The sequence below is a fragment of the Musca vetustissima genome, unplaced genomic scaffold (genome assembly GCF_032173495.1).
Source record: "Musca vetustissima isolate MV318-11 ecotype Yass unplaced genomic scaffold, APGP_CSIRO_Mvet_v1 utg8857, whole genome shotgun sequence".
Classification (NCBI taxonomy): domain Eukaryota; kingdom Metazoa; phylum Arthropoda; class Insecta; order Diptera; family Muscidae; genus Musca; species Musca vetustissima.
The window spans coordinates 131,974-146,060 of NW_026883455.1; the positions used below are offsets into that span (position 1 = coordinate 131,974).

General features: G+C 32.5%; 1 protein-coding gene across 3 annotated transcripts in view; it reads right to left on the reverse strand.

The window, feature by feature from the left end:
• The window catches only part of LOC133330318 (dual specificity protein phosphatase 13B-like), a 43,177-nt gene that overhangs the window by 14,093 nt on the left and 14,997 nt on the right, over positions 1-14,087 (reverse strand). The window lies entirely within an intron of this gene.

Consider the following 14,087-nt stretch of genomic DNA (forward strand, 5'->3'; position numbering starts at 1 on the left):
GCAGTCTGTCAAAATCCATATGGGCTGGGCAAATAGATTAATTTTGTTTCATTAAAATTTTAATAGAACGGCAGAAAAAATGGGTTTCTTTCCTTATGAATATTAATTCTGAAAATAATATTGATGTGCTTAAAGGTGTGTTGGGATATTGATGTATAAATGTTACGACCCTTAGCATATATTATGTCTGATAACTCAAAATAATAATTTTGTCAGCGTGCAGATCGGCTCAAAATTTATGTATTTCCGCATTTCAGTATGTATTATATTTTAAATAAAAAACATTTTTTTGAATATTAATTTGAAACCAAAATAGAGCTGGCAATGGTCAAGATAGAACTTGATTTTTATTAATAGACAATTTACTATGACATAGCACAGAACATTTTGAATATCCAACTTATTAATGAGAACACCCTAAAGTTTATGTCATTTTTGCACCACACTGTGGTACAGGGCCCATAAAACACTTCAATTTTTGAGCATGAGTTTTAAGCATATCTGTCCGTATGTTCAAGTATTATTGTGGTACTGGGTCACAATAATTATCCAATTGAGATGAGTTATGGCTGATATCATTCTTTTGGGCCAAAGACGAATTCTATTGAAATTGAGAGAAATCAATACAGATTTAAATATCGTTGTATTATATATTTTCTTCCGATTTTGTGAAAATCCAATTTGGCACATAAACCGATTAGATGTAGGAAGAATCACCCAGTAAGGAAAGCAGTAAAGTCGGACGGGGACGACTATATGATAATATACCCACTATGGGTATATTAAACAGGACTGATGATGTTTATCTAAATGTGAATCTACCTAGATCTATCCATAAACATGTCATTTGTTTGTTACAATGGGACAAAGGTATGTATATCGACTTCAAACAAATATAAATAGGTCATCCGTTGGGCTATGTATGTACTTCTAGAAAACGCAACAACGTAATTCTATGCTCAATTTTGTACATTGTGCAAAATTTGATGTCAATCTGACTAACATGAGGAGTTTGATGCCCAATTTACTTAAAATCGGGCGAAAATATATATGGAAGCTCTATCCACATATTAAGCGATTTCAAGCAAACTTGTCACAGGTTAGGTTATACTAATTTTAGAACGTTTCCAGCCTATTGGTTCCTTGGTTCGTCAATTACTTAAAATCAATCTATAATAAAAGGGAGCTATATATAAATCTGGACCAATTTTCTCGAAACTTGGCAGACATAACTCTAGGCTCAATTCAGTACGTTATGCCAAATTTCGTGCAAATCGAAGGATATATAGAAACTTTGGTGCACCATTTACATGAAATCGGACGAAACTATATATGGGACCTATATCTAAATCTTGACCGATTTTCACGAAACTTTACAGACATCATTCTAGACTCACTTCAGTACATTATCCCAAATTTCGTGCAAATCGAAAGATATATAGGACTTTGGGGCACAATTTACATGAAATCGGACGAAACTATATATGGGAGCTATATCTAAATCTGGACATCATTCTAGGCTCAATTCAGCACGTTATGCCAAATTTCGTCCAAATCGGACGAAACTATATATGGGAGCTATATCTAAATCTAGACCGAATTTAACGAAACTTCACAGACATCATTCTGAACCTAAATGATTAGGCTGTACTAAATTTCGTGCAAATCAAAGGATATGTAGTGACCGTTTACATCAAATCGGTTAAATATATATATGGGAGCTATATCTAAATCTGAACCGATTTTTCCCAATTTCAATAGGGTTCGTCCTTGGGCCAAACAAATGAGCTGTGCAAAATTTCATCCAATTGGGAGCATAAATGCGACCTGTACTTTGTTTACAATTTAACATGGATAGACGGATAGACGGACAGACGGACGGACATGCATAAATCGACTTAGAAAGTGAATCTATGCATATTCTCAAAAGGAACCATGGGTCTATCTCGATTATTTTTGCCTGTTACAAACATATGCACAAAGACATAATGCCCTGTACCACAGTGTGGTGAAGGATATAAAAAGCGGGGTTCGACCAGATTGAACATTTTATAACCTCCACCAAAGGTACATTCAAAATTCTTTAAATCGATCGGAAGACTATAGTATTTTATTTTATGTATTAGGTTGTTCATGTTGTTCATATAGGTATAGTAGGTTGCACATACGTGGACAAAATTCCAATTTACAGACACTCAGGTTGGAAAATTGGAATGAAACTTGAGCATATCATATATTAAACGGTATATTTATATAGGGACCATTTGACATATTCAAATTAAAGCCATTTCGATAATAAAAAAACTTAGTTAAAAACATAATAATATTGAAATTGGTGCTGAATATATTAAAACTTGGACCAATATATAACATTTTCCACAAAAATGTGTGTTTATCCTCCAATATTCTACAATGCAAATTTACAACTACATTGGGAAAATGTGGTTAAAACCGTCAGAACCATGGCAATTGGGCTCCACCTCTATGTGGGCGCTATTTCATAACATAGACCTATATAGACAATTTGACAATTGACATAAAGCCAAATTACAGCCTCATGGGTTAGTACCATTATGTGGGAGCTACCGATATTGATCATTTTTGGTAGGAAGATTTAACACCCCATGAGAATCTAACAGCTAATTTAAGAGTCAATTCGGTTGGAAAACGCGGTAAAATCCCCCCAATATACCTAATAAGAAGGGGCATGGGACTATCCTAAAAAGTGAATCGATATATTCGATTTTCAATAACAAATATCCTAGGAGTAATATGTTACAAATTCAATATAAAAAATTTCAAAGATCTACCTTGGATATTGCGAACTTTATCGTGATTTCAACAGACAGAAGGATGTGGCTAATTCGACATGGAATTTTATTCTGATCATATATATATGCAAGCTTTAATCAAATGAACGAGATCGGTTATTAAATACATTACTTTGTCTGATACTTATGGCGCCGATACCTATGAATATATCGAATATACTTAAACGACAAAAATAATTTGAAAACCTCCTCCCACATAGTTACCATGCAAAATTTAATTTACAGGTAAATGTGCTGAAATATTTTCGTCTTTTTTCGTTCGCACCCCAAAATACTACACACCTTGTGGGACGGTCATAAAAAATGACCAAAACGTTGACGTTAACCTTGAAATTGTTTATTTTTTATGTTATTTTCAAAAAAAGTTTTTTCTTTTCTCAGAATAAAACAAATGTGTTCACAAGATAAAATACATATGTATGAATGTACATTCAACACATACACACTCAGGAGGAAAAACACCTTTTTCAAATTTAGTCTTAACAACATACCAAACAAAATAAAAAAAAATATCTTTCCACCCACAACTAATTTTGGGGTCGTCATTAATGGGTTAAAAAAATGTCCCACCTTTGTCGATTTTAAATTTGAAAAAAAAAAAAATGTTCACATCGATGTGAATGGACGACATTTGGCAATGGTTTCGAGGGAAAACAACAACAAAAATCTCAAAATAAAATTTATAAATTAGTGAGGATTATGGTTGCTAGCGAATGATGGTATTTAAAAATCATTTTAGAATTTATAGCGAATATTTTGTGTTATTTTTTACGATTTTATTTTTCTGTGTTAATTTATAATTAGCTCTTCAAAAACACAAAATGTTTTTTTTTTGTATTTGTAAACAACAAATATGTGCTTAATAGTTGGCATAAGATTTAGTTTGTGATCATTGGAATACGAGAGGTGTTAAAAATTTATTTCTATGTTTATTTTAGGAGATAAAACAAGTGAAAAAGCGTTAAGTTCGGCCGGGCCGAACTTTGGATACCCTCCACCATAGTTATACTGACAGATAAATGCAATGAAAATATAGGGAACATACCAAAAAGTGGGCACATGCCGATAATACCGATTTATGTAAACCATTATGTACATAAAATACAAACTTCGCCAATTTTTAATGGGGATTTTTCCTAAAATCTGTAAGATCCATAAAGTGGACTGATATTGATAACGCATTGTAGAGTATGAAATCCTCAAACTACTATAATTTAGATTACAAAGTTATATGAGGCTATGCCTAAAGAGGGACCAATATTGATTACATAGTGTAGGAAATAGTGAATATTTGGGGATATCATCATATGAGGGCTATGCCTAATTAATGACCGGTATATGCCAATTTTGAACCAAATATTTTAATTGTTTTTCTCAATTCTTTCCTTCAGGAGGTATCACGATATTGAGGATATGCCTAAATGTCTGCCGATATATTTCATTATCATCATGTTTGAGTTTTTTTATCACAATATCTTTAGAATGTGGAATGCTTACAACAGATGGCTAAATAGTCTTTGTAGGGTAAAAATTGACTATTCCCCGTAACGACTAACCAACCGCAACACACGGAACAAATCAGTAAACTATTTTAATATAAAAAAGGGGGTTATATGGGGACTACCCCTAAAAAGCGGTGAATATTAATAATTTTTGGTGGGGAGATTTGTTACCATATACGACTACAAATTACCAAATTTCAGCGAATTCGGTTGAAAAACGCGCTCAAGAACCTCAAAATATCGAAAATCGGGGGTACCCTTATATGAGGGCTGCCCGAAAAAATTGACCTATATTTATAATTTTTTGTGAAGAGATTTGCTACCCAATAAGAACTCAAATTACTAAATTACAGTCAATTAGGTGGAAAAAATCCGGTCAAAACCCCCCAAAAACTGGAAATTGGGAGGTACCCTTATATGGGGGCTACCAGAAAAAGTGGACCTATATTTATAATTTTTAGAGGGGAAATTTGGTACCCAATAAGAACCCCATGTACCAAATTTTAGCGAATTCGGTTGAAAACCGCGCTCAAGATCCCTAAAATACCGAATATTGGGGGGTACCCTTATATGGGGGCTACCCGAAAAAATTGACCTATATTTATAATTTTTAGTACAAAGATTTGCTACCCAATAAGAACTCAAAGTACCGAATTTCAGCCCATTCGGTGAAAAAATACGGTCAGAACCCCCCAAAAACTGGATATGGGGAGGTACCCTTATATGGGGGCTACCAGAAAAAGTGGACCTATATATATAATTTTTAGTAGGGATATTTGGTACCCAATAAGAACCCAATGTACTAAATTTCAGCTATTTCGGTTGAAAAACGCGCTCAAGAACCTCAAAATACCGAAAATTAGGAGGTACCGTTATATGGGGGCTACCAGAAAAAGTGGACCTACACTAATAATTTTTTGTGGAGGCATTTAGTACCCAATAAGAACCCAATGTACCAAATTTCATCGAATTCGGTTGAAAAACACGCTTAAGAACTTCAAAATACCGAAAAATGGGAGGTACCCTTATATGGGAGCTATGCCTAAACGTGGACCGATATAGCCCATCATCGAACTTGACCTGCCTGCAGACAAAAGACGACTCTATGCAAAATTTTGGGGCTCTATCTCAATTCGTTTAGACGCTAGAGTGATTACAACAGACAGACAGACAGACGGACAGACGGACATGCTTAGATCGTCATAGAATTTTACGCTGATCAAGAATATATGTACTTTATAGGGTCGGAAATGATTATTTCGATGCGTTACAAACGGAAAAACAAAACTAATATACCCTCCATACTATGGTGGAGGGTATAAAAACAGAAAATTTATTTTTCGATTTTGAAAAATTTTATTTTTAATTTGCCAAAATTTTTCAAAATGTGTTGTTTGTGTGATTGTATTTGTGTTAGTAGTCTTAAGTTTATTTATGTTGTATAAAATATGTGAGTCATCTCACAGGTGATTAAACATAAATATGTTTGCTTTAATAACATATATATATATACGTCGCAAAATATTAATAAACAGACAGTTTGTCTGTGGGTGTTTATATTTGTTTTCATAAAATTTTCCGTGGAAATGTGACGCTAGGAAAGTTTTGGGCAAAGATTTTTTACAAATAAAATTTGTCGTTTCGTTTTCATTTTGCGTTGCCTTTTGTAAATTTTGAAAAATATTTTTTATAAATCCACGCCTCTTATAGATTTAGAAAAATATTTTTTTATACATCCACGCCTCTTATAGATTTAGAAAAATATTTTTTTATAAATCCACGCCTCTTATAGATTTAGAAAAATATTTTTTTATAAATCCACGCCTCTTATAGACCTTAGAAAAATATTCTTTAATAAATCCACGCCTCTTATAGACCTCGAGAAAATATTCTTTAATAAATCCACGCCTCTTATAGACCTCGAGAAAATATTCTTTAATAAATCCACGCCTCTTATAGACCTCGAGAAAATATTCTTTAATAAATCCACGCCTCTTATAGACCTCGAGAAAATATTCTTTAATAAATCCACGCCTCTTATAGATTTCGAAAAATATTTTTTTATACATCCACGCCTCTTATAGATTTAGAAAAATATTTTTTTTATAAATCCACGCCTCTTATAGATTTAGAATAATTTTTTTTTATAAATCCACGCCTCTTTAGATTTAGAAAAACATTTTTTTATAAATCCACGCCTCCTATATTCACGCCTATAGACCTTGTTTTTATAATTTCACGCCTCTTATACAGCTCGACAAATATTTTTTTAATCCACGCCTCCTTAAGACCTTGAGACTAATTTTTATAAATCAATACCTCTTACAGACCTTGTAAAATATTTATTCATAAATCCACGCCTCCTTAAGACCTTGAAATTTTTTTTTATAAATCCACGCCACTTATAGACCTTGAAAAATTTGTTTTTATAATTTCACGCCTCTTATACAGCTTGACAAATATTTTTTTTAATTCACGCCTTCTTAAGATCTTGAAACTAATTTTTTATAAATCAACGCCTCTTATAGACCTTATTTTTTTTCGTTAAATCCACGCCTCTTATAGACTTTAAAAAATATTTTTTGATAAATCCACGCCTCTTATAGACCTTGAAAAATATTTTTTGATAAATCCACGACTTGAAAAATATTTATTTATAAATCCACGCCTTGAAAAATATTTTTTGATAAATCCACGACTTGAAAAATATTTATTTATAAATCCACGCCTTGAAAAATATTTTTTGATAAATCCACGCCTTGAAAAATATTTTATGATAAATGCACGACTCTTATAACCTTTTAAATTTTTTTTTAATAAATCCATGCCTCTTATAGACTTTGAAAAATTTTTTTTTAATAAATCCATGCCTCTTATAGACTTTGAAAATTGTTTTTTAATAAATCCATGCCTGAGTTGGGTACTCCAAAAAAATTGTTTTTTAATAAATCCATGCCCTTATAGACTTTGAAAAAAATTTTTTAATAAATCCACGCCTCTTATAGACTTTGAAAATTTTTTTTTATAAATCCACGCCTCTTATAGACATTGAAAAAATTTTTTTAATAAATCCACGCCTCTTATAGACTTTGATTTTTTTATAAATCCACGCCTTGAAAAATATTTTTACAAATCCACGCCTTGAAAAATATTTTTACAAATCCACGCCTTGAAAAATATTTTTACAAATCCACGCCTTGAAAAATATTTTTACAAATCCACGCCTTGAAAAATATTTTTACCAATCCACGCCTTGAAAAATATTTTTTGATAAATCCACGCGTTGAAAACTATTTTTTGATAAATCCACGCCTCTTATAGACTTTGAAAAATTTTTTTTGATAAATCCACGCCTCTTATAGACCATTAAAATAATTTCTGATAAATCCACACCTCTTAATGACCTAAAAAATAGTTTCTGATAAATCCACGCCTCTTATATACATTGAATTTTTTTTTATAAATCCACGCCTCTTATAGACCTTGAAAATAATTTTTTTTATAAATCCACGCCTCTAATAGACCATGAAAATATTTTTTTATAAATTTAGGCCTCTTATATACCCCGATAAATATTTTTTATAAATCCACGCCTCTTATAGACCTTTATAAATCCGCGCCTTTTGTAGACCTTTAAAAATACAGTCTTTATTTTAAATTTCATCATCATTACCCGCTCTAATGTCTGAATCTACAAAACCACCGTCTTATGTATTTGAAAACATATTTATCCCATTATATAATTAAATAACAATATAACAAATACTTGTTTTCACTCATTGAATTATAAATGAAAAAATGTATTTATGTATATACAAATATATATTGTTTAAATTATTATGACTGACGAAGGCAACGTAAATCATTTGACTCAATGACTCACAGATGCCAAGATTCTATGTCTATGCAAATGAACGTGATTTAACTTAAAAGTGTAGTTTTTCAAAATCAAAGGAAAATGCCGAAATCAGTTGCTTAAGTTAAAAGAATAAAAATAAACAATTCATAAATATACAACATTTATTCTAAGAGTAATTTATAGTATTTAATTATCAGAGATTTAACACTGGGTAATTTCAGCACAGATAGTTTGGCGGATTATTATTATTTTCCAATGTATAAGGGCACAATAATATAAATCTCGTAATGGAGTATTTTTTATCGAAGAATGACTAGAGAACGAACCTGATCATTACGTCAAAAAAGTACTCTGAGAACATACCTGTGGATTTTTTCTTTCGAAAGGTGGTCCCAATAAACACAATGCTCCATTAAATGTGTTATTTTTATAAATTTCGAACCTCGAACAATTATTAATACTAACTTTAAACATAAATGGTAAAATAGGCCTAAATCAGAAATATACTCGATCGCGACTATATATGTATTGTAAATTAGTGTGAGTATTGTTTTATTTTTAAACCCTTCACCACACTGTGGTACAGAGTATTATGTCTTTGTGCATATGTTTGTAACAGGCAAAAATAATCGAGATAGACCCATGGTTCCTTTTGAGAATATACATAGAATCACTTTCTAAGTCGATTTATGCATGTCCGTCCGTCTGTCTGTCTGTCTGTCCATGTTAAATTGTAAACAAAGTACAGGTCGCATTTATGATCCGAATTGGATGAAATTTGGCATAGGCCACTTATTCGGCCCAAGGACGAACCCTATTGAAATTGGGAAAAATCGGTTCAGATTTAGATATAGCTCCCATATATATATTTAACCGATTTAATGTAAACGGTCCCTATATATCTTTCGATTTGCACGAAATTTGGAACAGCCTAATCATTTAGGTCTACAATGATGTCTGCCAAGTTTCGTGAAAATCGGTCCAGATTTAGATATAGCTCCCATATATAGTTTCGTCCGATTTCATGTAAATGGTGCCCCAAAGTCCCTATATATATCCTTCGATTTGCACGAAATTTGGCATATCGTACTGAATTAAGCCTAGAGTGATGTCTGCCAAGTTTCGAGAAAATCGGTCCAGATTTAGATATAGCTCCCATATATAGTTTCGCCCGATTTCATGTAAATGGTGCCCCAAAGTCCCTATATATCCTTCGATTTGCACGAAATTTGGCATAACGTACTGAACTGAGCCTAGAATGATGTCTGCCTTGTTTCGTGAAAATCGGTCCAGATTTAGATATAGCTCCCTTTTACTATAAATAGATTTTAAGTAATTGACGCACCAAGGAACCAATAGGAACAAAACGTTCTGAAATTAGTATAACCTAACCTGTGACAAGTTTGTTTGAAATCGCTTAATATTTGGATAAAGCTTCCATATATATTTTCGCCCGATTTCAAGTAAATTGGGCATCAAACTGCTCATGTTAGTCAGATTGACATCAAATTTTGCACAACTTACAAAATTGAGCATAGAATTACGTAGTTGCGTTTTCTAGAAGTACAGATATAGCCCAACGGATGACCTATTTATATTTGTTTGAAGTCGATTTACATACTTTATGGATAAATCTAGGTAGATTCACATTTAGATAAATATCACATATTTTATTTCATCCAATTTCATGTTAATAGTCCTGTTTAATATACCCATAGTGGTGAAGGGTATCATATAGTCGGCCCCGTCCGACTTTACTACTTTCCTTACTGGTTTTTTTATAAATTTCGAGCCTTGAACAATTATGTATACTAACTCTAAACATAAATGATAAATAGGCCTAAATCAGAAATATACTCGATAGTGAATATGTAAATTGGTTTGAGTATTGTTTCATTTATATTAGTTTTTTGTACCTGACAAGGACATATCACATTCTATTTATTATTATTTTCAATTTCAATTTTGGCAATTTTCGACACATGCAATCATATTTACGAATATTTTCCATAACAAAAATTGTTTTGTATTTGTTCTATTTTTGTCCTCCTTCCAAACCCCATTATAAATGAAATCCTTGAAAATCTATATATCAAAAATTTACAATTTCCATAGTTTTTGCCATTTGCATTAATTCAATAATTTCAACAACAAATGCACACAAACCGGATAGGAAATAAACAAAATTTCCTGACATTGATATAAGAGAGGCGCATGTCAACAATTAATTTAAAACGATAAAAAAAAAACAAATTTCGAATTCATTTAATGCACCTGTAATGAGGTAGACATTTTTTCTGCATTTTCAAATGCAACGTGAAATTTGAATATGATATGAAGGGCGACTTGCAGACCTTCAAGAAAAGAGGTAATTTTTAATGGCAATTTATATCGATTAAATAGCGTAAAAGCCAAATAGTTGTCATACATGTCATGACAATTTAAAATAATAATTTGTTTTTGTGAATAATTACAAAAAATATCTTTTTTAACATCTGGCAACATGGGAGAATATAAAAATTTTCTGTTTTTATTTTAAACAACAGAAAGTTTGCAAATAGGGGGAATTTATGCGGTTTATATGTACGCTCGAAATCGCTTACAGTCAGGGAACCGGCAAACTTATGTCACCGTAAGCCATAGTCGTTATAAGCAATGTCAAATAAAGGACAGAATTTTTCTGGACCATTGGGTACCATCGTCATAACCGATATGTCATTATAAACAATTTCCACTATACTAAAATTCCAAATAGAGGTCTTTGTGAGTCATATAAAAACACGAACCTTCTTTACTATATGGGAAAAAATGTGGTAAATACTTAAAAATAGAAAAAAACTTAAAATCAGAAAAAAACTGTTGTTCAGCCTCCAAGAACCCTCATTGATGCGCAAATTCGTCTCAAACCTTCAAAATACCAAAAATGGGATGGTACCGTTATTAGGACCTATATGGGCCAAAAACATTAGAAAACCAGTAAGGAAAGTAGTAAAGTCGGACTGGGCCGACTATATGATACCCTTCACCACTTTGGGTATATTTTACATATGTATCCTAACAGACGACGCGTTTTGTTATAAATCTATATCTGAACCGATTTCAGGGAAACTTGCCATAGACTAATTTATATAACATCAGTACGTTGTGTCAATCGGCCTAGCTATGGATCTTTTCACGAAGCTTAGCAACATCATTCTAGACTTAATTCAGTACCCTATACCAAAATTCGTACAAATCGAAAGATATATAGGGCCGTTGGTACACCAATTACCTTAAATCGGATGAAAATACATATGGAGCTATATCTAAATCTTAACCGATTTTCTCAAAACTTTTCACACATCATTCTAGACTTAATTCAGTACACTATGCCAAAATTCGTGCAAATCAAAAGATTTCCAAGGACTTTAGTGGACTATTTACCTAAAATAGGGCGAAGGTATATATGGGAGCTATATCTAAATCTGAACCGATTTTCACGAAACTTTTAACACATCATTCTAGACCTTATTTATAACGCTGTGCCAAATTTGGTGCACATCAAAGGATTTCCAATGTCTTTAGTGGACTATTTACCTAAAATCGGGCGAAGCTATATATGGGAGCTATATCTAAATCTGAACCGATTTTCACGAAACTTTGCACACATCATTCTAGACCTTATTCATAACGCTGTGCCAAATTTGGTGCACATCAAAAGATTTCCAATGTCTTTAGTGGACTATTTACCTAAAATCGGGCGAGGTTACATATGTGAACTATATCTAAATCTGAACCGATTTTCACGAAACTTTGCACATATCATTCTAGACTTAATTTAGTACGTTGTGCCAAATTTCGTGCAAATCGAAAGATATAGAGGGACTTTGGTGCCCCGTTTACCTTAAATCGGACGAAAATATATATGGGAGCTATATCTAAATCTGAACCGATTTTTCCCAATTTCAATAGGGTGCGTCCTTGGGCCAAATAAGTGATTTGTGCCAAATTTCATCTAAATCGGATCATAAATGCGACCTGTACTTTGTTTACAATTTAACATCTACAGACGGACGAACGGACGGACATGCATAAATGGACTCAGAAAGTGATTCTATGCATATTCTCAAAAGGAACCATGTGTCTATCTCATTTCCTTTTGCCTGTTACAAACATATGCACAAAGACATAATACCCTGTAGCACAGTGTGATGAAGGGTATAAAAATGGGGTTATAATTAATATAATAATTTTTGGAAGGGAGATTTGTTACCATATACGACTACAAAATACCAATCGGTTGAAAAACGCTCTCAAGAACCCCAAAATACCGAAAATTGGGGGTACCCTTATATGGGGCTATCCGAAAAAATTGTCCTATAATTATAATTTGGTACCTATTAAGAACTCAAAATACTAAATTACAGCCAATTCGGTGAAAAATACGATCAAAACCCCCAAAATACTGAAAATTAGGAGGTATCGTTATATCGGGGGGCTACCAGAAAAAGTGGACCACTTCAGAAGATTGTGTGATTAAAACAGACGGACAGACGGACATGGCTATATCGTCATAAAATTTTACGCTGATCAAGAATATATATGCTTTATAGGGTCGGAAATGATTATTTCGATGAGTTACAAACGGAAAAACAAAATCAATATACCCCCCATACTATGGTGGAGGGTATAAAAATGTGGTAAAAACTTAAGAAATATGAAAACAACAATGAAGTGGTGCCGATATATTTGATCGCAATAGCAAAACGTAGACTGATACGAGATAGTCACATGGTTCCTCTTGTCCATGTTAAATTGTCAACAAAATACTGGTCGCATTTATGATCGGAATTGGATGCAATTTGGCATAGGTCGCTTATTTGGCCCAAGGACAACCCCAATTGAAATTGGAAAAAATCGGTTCATTTTTTTAATTTAGCTCCCATATATATTTTCGTCCGATTTTAAGAAAATTGTGCACCAAAATCACACGGTTGTCCTTTTGATGCAAAATTTTGCATATCCTATGGTATTAAGTCTGGGGTGGTGTTTATCGGTCTAGATTTATATATAGATATAGTAAACATACAAAGAACATCATTTGTGATGGCAAACTGGTAAAGGGTATCATATAGTCGGCCACGTCCGACTGTACTTCTTTCCTTACATGTTTTAAAAAGGTTTTAAATATTATTTTTGAGATAATATACCTGGAATCAAATCAAATAAGGAATATTTTTGTAAAACACATTTTCCTTCTAACTCCAGTCCTTGTGCGTCATTTTGGTCCTTTTTCTTCAAACGTAACCTACACACCACAAGACGAGATTTTTAGGCCTGTATGAAAATATTGTCCATAAAATTTTAGATGGGTTCCTCAAACACAAGAAATCGATATTCATATTTAACCATCAACATTTTTTTAATTTTTAAATAAAAAGCTTGAACTACGCGAATTTGTCTTTCCGGGTTCTTAGTATACTTGCCAAGGACTTTCATCCCCTTAAGGAATTTTCCACCACCCAGCACAGTGCTATATATATATAGTAGTTCGATCTATCCCAAAAAATAACTCTGTATAATTTAATTTGGTTTGTCAAATACGGATAATATAAGCAGTACCAAAAAATTTACATTGAATTCGAAACCACGATCAAATACCAACTACATACTACCGGAATTGGAAGTTATGTGATCCTTTCACGAAATATTTTCACTTATTCATTTATTTTTTGTTCTCAAAATATTCAATCCTCCACCACCTCTGTCCCACTTTTCTATATCTACCAGTCCACCACCAACATGGTAATCAACAACATACACGCGCACACACCATCAACAAAACCTATTATTTCAACAAATTGCATTACATATCGTGGTAATTGAAATCATTTATATTATTACGAATTTATCCTA